The sequence below is a fragment of the Mirounga angustirostris genome, unplaced genomic scaffold (genome assembly GCF_029215605.1).
Source record: "Mirounga angustirostris isolate CCGP_5_RB_7025 unplaced genomic scaffold, mMirAng1.0.hap1 SCAF_6, whole genome shotgun sequence".
Taxonomy (NCBI): Eukaryota; Metazoa; Chordata; class Mammalia; order Carnivora; family Phocidae; genus Mirounga; species Mirounga angustirostris.
In genome coordinates, this window is record NW_026991714.1 from 111685379 (window position 1) to 111695587 (window position 10209).

At 45.2% G+C, this 10209-nt stretch overlaps 1 long non-coding RNA gene across 2 annotated transcripts in view; it reads left to right on the forward strand.

Moving 5' to 3' along the window:
• The window catches only part of LOC123846603 (uncharacterized), a 156749-nt gene extending 147667 nt beyond the window's left edge, over positions 1 to 9082 (forward strand). For both annotated transcript variants that reach the window (XR_008506351.2, XR_010412494.1), the window contains exons 3-5: positions 5773 to 5908; positions 7683 to 7815; positions 8715 to 9082. This is a non-coding gene — a long non-coding RNA (uncharacterized LOC123846603). The remainder of the gene's footprint in view (positions 1 to 5772; positions 5909 to 7682; positions 7816 to 8714) is intronic.
• Positions 9083 to 10209: the final 1127 nt, after the last annotated feature.

A 10209-nucleotide genomic window follows, 5' to 3' on the forward strand; every position in this document is an offset into this window, starting at 1 on the left:
CATGTACATTTAGGGCAAGTGTCCTTGTGAACTGACGCTCAGGGAGAATAACGCGTCAGTCTCTGCAACGTGCAGACGTATTTAATTCTCGGATCACTTAAGGGAGATTATTGTATGCTCCCTTTTATAGGAGAGGAACTGAGGTGCCTTGCCCACAGCTGTTATAATCAACATTGGTTGTTCACAGATGCTCTAAATATTTCGTCTCCCTTCAGAGTTTGACAATGATCTATTTTGTAAATCCTGCCTTTCTTGCAACAAATCGTAAAACCACCACCACCACTACCACCACCCCCTTACATTTCCAACTTCCATTGCTCTAGGGTGTAGACACGCAACTTAGATTCTACCAGTCACATGTGAGCCATCTGGGCAACGAGGCAGGATATGGGGCACCCACTCCGTGGCAGGAGGAGAGTCAGAGGTGATGTGGGTGTGGGTTCGGGCAGTAGCAACTTTCTAACTGGAACCATAATGGCTCTGGGTGGTATTTCTCAAGGCCTAGCCTAGGACCTCTTGAGCTTGCCTTTCCAAAGAGTACATGATTTTTCCAAAATTCCAGAAAAACTCCCCACTGTCTACAGTTCGGAGTCTTGACTGAGAATCTGGTTTGGGCCCTTATCTTTATTTCTCTAAAATGTGTTACAACTGAGAAAAATTATTGACTGTTGCCCATGGCCTCCTTCTGCTGTGCTGCTGGACTTCTGTGTGGATGGGGGAGGAGCAGAGCCCAACAGTCTAGCCACTGTCCCCCTCCTCAGCTTGGTGACAGGAGGCAGCATGAAGAAGCCCACACCGAGCCAGCTCACCAGCTCCTGCTATCCCTTTCCTGGTATTTAGGTTCCTTTGTTTAAGAAAACCCCAAAAGAGGGGCACGGCGCCTGGGTGGCTCTGTTGGTTAAGCATCTGCCTTTGGCTCAGGTCATGATCTCGGGGTCCTGGGATCGAGCTCCGCATCAGGCTCCCTGCTCAGGGGGGAGTTTGCTTCTCCCTCTGCCTCTCTCCCCGACTTGTGTTCTCTCCCCCTCTCTCTCTCAAATAAATAAATAAAATCTTTTTAAAAATTAAAAAAAAAATAAAACCCCAAAGAAACTTTAGGGTTCCAGGGCTGAGCAGTATAGCAGATTATAGCCCACTGTGATTCCTTGTCTTGCTTTTCAGGAACACTGAGCCACATTAACTACCATGACCTCTTTCTGTGAGTTTGGAGGAGGATAGGTCCTTTCATGGCTCACTGGCTGCTCTGGTCCTAGCCTCATCATCTGCTTTAGGGCCAAGCACAGCTCTGAGCCAAGGAGAAACCCTTGCAGGGATTTCCTGAGTGAGCCTTTAATTACCATAAACTGGTTGACCCCTTTGGGAGCCCAAGCTTTCTACGGCCATTTGTTGGTGTCTCTTTAGCTCCTATTCTGTATCTAGCTTGTTAGTAGTATGTATATTGACTGGAGAAAGAATCTGTGATCTCTGTTTCCTCCATGACCTCTCAGCTGGGTAGCCAGCCTCGATGCCCTTCACCGAAAGCGTCTGCCACGTCTGCCTGCCACTTGGAGGAGTGCCAGGTGTGAAAACAAGTCGGTGTGCAAAATAGAGGAAAACAGCCCTTTCTCTGAGTAATCCCTTAAAAATTTTCCAATTTATCTATCAATTTTTAGCCTATTCCTATTTCTACTTATTGTGTCAATTTTTGCATTTTAGTCCTATGGGAAATTATCCTTTTCAGTGAGCTTTTCAATGGCAGAATTTTATAAGTGTGCAGGATATTCCTTTATGATTTAAAGCAGTCTTTTGTACTTGGCTAGCTCCATCTCCATACTTCTTTCAAATTTTTTTGATTTAGGCTTTTCTTTCTTTGTCTCCATTCGTCCCAACACAAGTTTGTCTCTTTCATTAGTATTTCCAGAGAACCAGGTTTTAGATTTATTAATTTTACTATTTTTCTATTTGTTTATGTGTACTTTGTTATGTCATTCGTCTGTTATTTTCCATTTTTCCCCTAAGATTTTTAAAATTAAAAAAAAATTTTTTTAAAGATTTTATTTATTTTTTGACAGAGAGAGAGACAGCGAGAGAGGGAACACAAGCAGGGGGAGTAGAGGAGGGAGAAGCAGGCTTCCCGCTGAGCAGGAAGCCCGATGCAGGGCTCCATCCCAGGACCGGGGATCATGACCTGAGCCGAAGGCAGACGCTTAACAACTGAGCCACCCAGGCGCACCTCCCCTAAGATTTTTAAGTGGAATGCTCAGCATCACTATTTCTGCTTTTATATTGTAACAGAATCATCTAATGCTCTAATCTGACACATGTGGTCTGCTGGGTCAGGATCCTGTAAGTTTTGCTATTTTAAAATTTAAAAAAATTATCTTCTAACGTTACAGTTATTGTGCTCTGCTTCCCTTTTCTCATCTCTGTTATACAGTACAACATGAAAGTGAAAAGTTCAAAGGGGACATTGGGGCGCTGGGTGGCTCAGTGGGTTAAGGGTTCAACTCTTGGTTTCCGCTCAGGTCATGATCTCAGGGTCATGTTGTCCTCTGCGCTCAGGGTGGCATCTGCTTGAGATTCTCTCTCTCCCTCTGCCTCTCCCTGTTCTCTCCTACGTGTGTGCATGCATGTTCTCTCTCTCTAAATAAATAAATGATAGATAATAAACAAATAAATAAAGTCTTTTAAATAATAAGTTAAAAGGGAGCTTTATGATAAGATTGGCTGGGTTAGAAACCCAATTGCTATACTAACTAACCAGCATGTGACCTTCTTCAGAGCTATGTGGTGAAGACTGCACAGATAGTATGTATCATAGATTTTGCTTAATTCTATATATGTTCATAGCAGAGTTCCTGTGGGCATACTCCAGGGTCTCTGAATATTTGGGGTGGTGGGCGTATTGGCCACAGGCGGGGGCGTCTGGCGGGGGTGGTGGTGGTGGATTGCCGCAGGTTGGCCCTTAAGCACTTTATTCAGTGCCGAGTTCCTGCACTCGCAGCCGCTGTCCTGGGCTCTTCTGTGGGTTTCCTATTGTTCAGCTGCCCTTCCCCTACCTGTTCAACTGCCTTTCTTTCCACAGTCCCAGTTAGTCACCCCATCAAGCAGCACACAGCTTCATAATCGTTTCTCTTTTATCTAGTCTTTTTGTTGTGCAGGCCCTGTTGTCTTTATTCTCAGTGAGGGTTGGAGCATCAATATTCTGTTTGTAACAATTACAGCAATGGTTTGCAGGCAGCAAGGAGCACTCACATGTAATCATCCACATGCAGTGAAATGCAGTATTCTAAACTCTTGATGGCATATGAAAAGTTCTTGCGTTTTGTCTTCTTTCTGTAACTTCTCCTTTTCTGTTCTTTAGTAATTTAGCCTGTGACTCCAGTTGTTCCATTGTTAATATAACTTAGTTTAAAAATTAGTATAGTATATTTACTAATAAATAGTATAGTAGCAATAACGCTTGTCCTCTGTTTATGCTTCTCTTGGTTTTGTTCTCTATTAGATATATTTTTTATTTTTTTTAAAGATTTTATTTATCTATTTGACAGAGAGAGAGAGAGAGATAGCAAGAGCAGGAACACAAGCAGGGGGAGTGGGAGAGGGAGAAGCAGGCTTCCTGCTGAGCAGGGGGGCCCATGCGGGGCTCGAGCCCAGGACCCTCCGATCATGACCTGAGCCGAAGGCAGACACTTAACGACTGAGCCACCCAGGCGCCCCTAGATATATTTTTTAAAGAGTTTATTTATTTATTTGAGAGAGAGAGAGTCTTAGCATGAGCAGGGGGGAGGGGCAGGAGGAGGGGGAGAAGCAGACTCCCCTCTGAGCAGGGAGCCTGATCCCAGGACCCTGGGATCATGCCCTGAGCCGAAGGCAGATGCTTAACCCACTGAGCCACCCAGACGCCCTCTAATTTACCTACTTATCAAATAGTTGCTGAGCAACAGTGCTTTAAAGATTTTATTTATTTATTTGACAGAGAAAGACACAGCGAGAGAGGGAACACAAACGGGGAGTGGGAGAGGGAGAAGCAGGCCCCCCGCGGAGCAGGGAGCCCGACGCGGGACTCGATCCCGGGACTCCAGGATCATGACCTGAGCCGAAGGCAGTCGCTTAACCAACTGAGCCACCCAGGCGCCCAGCAACAGTGCTTTAATTCAGCTCTTGGTCTTCTGGATAAAGCCTTGTTCTTTCAATTGGTTGGATAATTGGTGGACATATTTCTGAGGTTTTATGTGGCAAGTTGCCTCTCTGTAAGCTTTACTAATCCATGGGAGTTTGACTGAGGCCGTGTAGACCTTGGGTCAGTGTTTATAAGTTTTTTGAAAATGAAATTAGATCTGTCATAAATTTTTGTGTCCCCATCCCCTTCCACTCCTTGTTGATTAAAAATAAAGTTGCATTCCTATTACCAAAAAGTCCCTTTATGCAGCCTGAGACCCATGACACCACCAGGTAGGAGTGTTACTTTTTCACTGGAACAGAGGGGATTAGTGGGCTGTCACTGTGTTTCTTGCCGGGGCCCCTGGAGTCTGGCCCTCTAATTATAACATGGAAGGAGAGCCCTGTAGGGTCTGCTTCAAGCCCCTCTGCTTAGGAATCAGATTGCTTGAGTTTTGTTTTTCTGTCAAAAAATAAGGAGAGGGGCGCCTGGGTGGCTCAGTCGGTTAAGCGTCTGTCTCTTGGTTTCGGCGGTCATGATCTCAGGGTCGTGTGATTGAGCCCCTGTCAGACTGCACACTCAGTGGGGAGTCTTTGGGAGATTCTCTATCCCTCTGCCTCTCCCCACTGTGTATGCATTCTCTCACTCTCAAAATAAATAAATAAATCTTAAAAGAATATAAGGAGAAACTTTTACTTCATGCCCCAATGATAGTTTCATGATTGGAGGACATCTGTAGCCAATTTTATTCTATTTTTCTTTATGAAGGTGTTAAAGGTTTGAACCATATTGTGCCCAGTTCCCCCATCCTATGTAGAACCCGTGGGTCCCTGGGTTGTGCCAACAGAGACTCAGCAGCAAAGTCTTGGCAACTCTGCTTTCACCTGCTCCTGTCACCAAGCAGACTCACCAGTTTGGAGGCTCTTTCAAATAAATAATGAACCCACCTTTTGGTAGAGGACAGAAATGCTGCATATAATATGTGGACATTAATGGACACTGATTTTTGAATGGGAACCAAAGGGCGGTGGTGTCTTTTGGTTGTTTTTTCCTTGGGAGGGGAGCCCGTCCGAATACTGGCACACCATACAGGGATCTCCCAACTCAGTGGTTCTGTAACTTTTGTGGGAACCAGCCTCACCGGGAAACTAGGAGCTGTACGGAGACCCAGGGCCAAGCTGTGGAAATGCACCTGGGCTGCTGTGTTCTCTGTGAGCTCTTCAGACCGTTGTGATACAACACAACTCTGAGAACCACGGCCCCGGACCAGAAGGATGCCCCATTCTCTCTTTCATAGCTCCCTGAGGAATTTCACCTTTCCTGAGCACCACCAGGACCTAGCTTCTCAGCTGTCCTGAGAACCCTCAAAGAGACTCTAACCCTCTTTATTTTCTTGCCCCAAACACACTAAGAAGTTTATTTGAACCTCTGATTCATCTGTGTGAAAGATTTTCCAGTGCTTTTCCAGATGGGAATGGCTGAGCCTTGTTCTCGTGTCCTCTGTCTAGATCTGCTCTCTGCTGCCACTTCCATCCTGTTCTGCTGCTGGCAGGGGCTCCCCGACAACACCTGAGACTCTGGGGGGACTTGGCTACCCTTACTGAGAACTTATTTTTTTTTCTCTTTCACAGTTTTTGTTTCCTTTAAGTGCTGTACCAATGATGTGATTATTTGTAACATACCACCCCCACAGTCTGTCACAGACCAACGGCTAGAAGGATCCTTTTAACATCTAAGTCCTCTCAAATCCTCCAATGACTGCCCATGGTAAGCCAAAATTTAACTAATGGCTTTGGAATAATCCGGTTCCTGGTGTATTTCTGTGCTTACCCATTTGACACTCTCCCCCTTGGTGTGGAGAACACTCTGGTGTGTCCCCCTCATCAGGACTGAATTATTCCCTGCAGCCTCTAGGCCCCTGTGGAAATTGCCCATCAATGGGGAAAGCTGCTTCTCCCAAGGCCAGGCCCTTGTCCTGGGGCAGCCTGCATCTGATGACTGGTGGATACATGGGCATAGAGCCTGGCAACTCTAAGGGGCCATCCAACTTGTGAGCTCCCTGAGGGGCCACCTGAGTTCTCTGTCAAGATCACATTGTGGGGGCGCCTGGATGGCTCAGATGGTTAAGCGACTGCCTTCGGCTCAGGGCATGATCCCAGGGTCTGGGGATTGAGCCCTGCATCGGGCTCCCTGCTCAGTGGGGAGTCTGCTTCTCCCTCTCCCTCTGCTGCTTCCCCTGCTTCTGCTCTCACTCACGCACTCTCTCTCCCTCAAATAAATAAATACAATCTTTTTTTTTTTTTTTTTAAAGATCACATTGTGGTCCAACTTCTTTTGTTTAATCCTGCTTCCTCCCCTTTACTTTTATATGTGTTGGTCCTGAGCACATGCCCTGCAATAGACTTCCTACATGATCACCTCATTCTCAGAGTCTGCTCCTAGGGATCCCAGTCTATAACCCATGGTCACTTTCCTCAAGCTCCTTGGCCCTCTTCCTTGGCTCAAACAGTACCAACTCTGATAGCACCTCAGGGCCTTTGCATGGGTTCTTTCTTCTGCTGTATCACTCTTGCCTTTGCATATCTAGATGGCTTGCTTCCTTACTTCTGGTCTGTGGTCAAATGCCATCTCATCAAGCGGGCTTTGTAGCATCCCTGTATAAAATAAAAACCCTTTCCTCATTACCTTATTTTATTTTCCACCACTCCTTATGGCTACCTGACAGAAATATTTCTGTTTACTATGTCTTCTTCTACCAGTGTGTGTGTTTCATGGGAATATTTTGTTTATTTTTCTGTCCCCAGTGTCTGGCACAGAGTAAGAACTGAATAAATATTTGTTTGAAAGAATGAATAAATGAGTGGATTCTATCTGCTCTCCTGCTCTAAGCCTACAAGTACTTTTCTCCCCCCCATGCCTCCTCCTGTTTGGTTGCAGTTGGGTGGCTGGAATTTCCAACTAGAAAGAGCACATTCTGAGATACGTTCTTGACCAGATGATTTAGTTAGGAGGGGGGGAAAAGATAGGATTCTTGGGAGAATGCCTGGAAAAAAAACCCTTTTTCCCAAGGGGAAATGAAGAATAAATGGTCTTCTGGCTTCTTTTCTTCTTCTTTCTTTTAAAAATTTTTTCCTTTGCTGTATTTGAGCTGTCACATTTCAAAGCTTTGGACACTGACCTCTGTGTCTACAGCCCTTTTGCCTTTAAGCTCATCACTGTCTGTTGTATGTGAATTACAAGGGGAGGTGCTGAGCCGCTCAGCTGTCACTCATGGTCATCAGCACCTCTTTGCTAGGCCATACATTAGACATCCTCATTTCTGAGGACCGGTTAGTGACTGATGAGTCTCCCCAATTCATTCAGCCACTGACTTCATACTTAGATACTTCCCCTATGTATTAAAATCTTCCTTTATTAAAAAAAAATAATGAAGACAAAGCCCTTGTGACACAATATTTCAATTAAGAGAAGCGACAGTGGGTAAGTCCTAAACTTACCCTCGTCCTATGCTTAACAAATACTTTTTTTTTCCCTCACATAGGAATATGAGACCTGAGCATGCCTTTCCCGTTGTGGGCATGGTATGGTTTGAAGGAAGCCACTCACGTATCCATCTAATTTCCGGAAGATCTTGATTGTGAAGGGCTGTTTGTAGATCCCGTCAGAGGTGCCAGGTAAATGAACAGTGACTTATTCAATTAACTGATAAGAATCTATTAGCATGGATCCAAACCGTCTTGTTTGAACACAGAGCATTATGTACAGAGAACGACCAGGGTGGCTGTCATTTCGTCTGGGTGAAATACGAAGATCCTGTTTGTGTCACAGCCCAGAAGGTGGCGACATACACATTTAAGGGACAAAGGATTTTTAAGTGCCAGTGGGCCCTGTGCAGGTAGCAGTTAGTGAGAAATTCCTCTAATTGGATGGTTTTAAGAGCAGAACCCACCCTTTCTGTGTCCAGCAGGCATTCCCCTTTGAAGAGGTCAGGGCACTCCCAGTTTGCATATTTTCCTACATTGTTGAGCATGGTGGGCCAAAAGTGGGCATGGCAGCTGGAGGACTTACTTTGAAATCCTGGCTTTGCCATTTATAGTCTGTGTGGCCCTGAGCATGGTGCTTAACCTTGGTTTCACTCAGTATAATTTAGGACGAATAAGAATTCTGTCATCAGGCTCTGAGGATGAAATGAAAGGTGTGCTAAGTGTGTTACATACTGTCATGTCTGTGCATATGCCCTTCGTCTTTGCTTGCATTAGGAAAGGGTACCGTTCTGGGGGGCTCCAGCCCCTCAGCCGTTGGGTGTGGGGCAGGTGGAGAGCCTTCTAGAGCGCAGCCCCTACTGGCCCCTTCCTGGGCCTCTGAGGCCTTGCTTCTTCACTCCTCCCACCTCACCTGGGGACCTGTGAACCTAGTGTTCCTTGCAATGGTTCATCTTAGGTGACTGAACATGGGGAGCGGTACCTCCCAGAAGAGAAGGGTGTCATGTTACTTCATCAGAGGGAGATGAAAGAGAGTTAACCAGGACAATTTAAGACTTATAGCCTTAAAATATACAATACTTATGCTGCAGGGACAGCCTGGAAGGAAAAAAGAAACCCGTATAAATTTAACAAAGAATCCTTGGAGTTCTGAATTGGAAGCTTAGCCCACAACGCAGGAAACTCGACCTGCTTGGGAAATTGGATTTGGTAAGCTTTGGGATGTTGAAATTCCTGGATGACTTAACAGGGTGTCTAGAACGTGGGTTCCTGTGAATGATGACTTGGAGCCGTGCAGTGCCAGCTGTGGGGACACGTTGCTATGGAAACCCTGGAGCTGGAAGTTCCTCCATGACTAGGAGATGCTGTCAATTAGATCTATGCACTTGGGGAGTCTAACGAAAACAGACACTTGTCATTTTTCCTGCAGCCATCTAACATTATATATATTTAAAATATGTCCATGGAAAGAAAAGCCTGCGGTTAAATTTCACTGTTTATTTTAAGAGAATTCCCTTGTGTGGCTTTGACGGGGCAGATTTTTTTTCCCTCTCCCTCTACATTAAAGGAAAACAGTGAGGCCCTCCAGTGTTGAGCAGAAACACCATTAGGAGAGTCACTTAGGTGGTTCATTTGAGGCTGTTGGAGGGCGGCCTCAGTCCTACAACCTTATCTACATCCCAGCAGGGGGACGGGGGCTGGTCTGATGGGGCCTCCCCTGCAGATTTCCCCTGCTCCTACTGGGTCCCAGGGCTCTTTGGTATTGTGAACCCACACTGACTGACTGATAGATACTTTCCTTTTAATGGGGTAGCTCAGACAAGAAACCTTTATTAGACATCACTCTCTTTAAATGTCAGATGCTGAGGAATGAAGAATCATAGTTTTTGCTTAGACTGACTTGCCATCTGAGGCCAACTGCTGGGATCTGACTCTCTCTGAGAACACAAATCAATAGTCGGCACAGAAACCACAGTCAGAAGAAGAGCTGGTTCCAAGATTAGCTATTACTATTTGTTTTCAGTTGAAAGCGTGTGTGTATGTATTTGCTTATTTTTACCCAAACATGCTATTTTTGAGATGTAATTGACAGCAGAGACACTTATCCCTCTTATCATGGGTATCATTAATAGCAAGATAGGACTGGCTTTTTTCAAATTGGGCTGGGAAATGAGGCCCCAGTGGCCATAAACCATGTCAGGTACATACAAAGAGCCAAAAACGCATATTTATTGAGTCTGTCTTTGCTTCACCCATTAGACAGCCCAATGATAACTGAAAACCGAATTCCCCACGTAGAGAATAAAGACTGGTGCCTCCCTGACTTCTGAGTTCGGGGCATCCTACTCTTTTTACTTTCTTTTAGATGTCAAATCATAGGTAGGTCAACAGAAGCCTATGTTGTTAGTTCTATGGCTAAGTTTGGTTTCATAAGAATGTAGCAGATTTGGTTTTCAGCAATATTTGAAAACTGCATTCTATGCTTGGGATCTGATTGCATGTGATAATTATCACATCTCTGCTTGTGGCACAGAAGCTAACAATATTGATATGGAAAGACACAGATATTGCTTAGCCTCACTGATG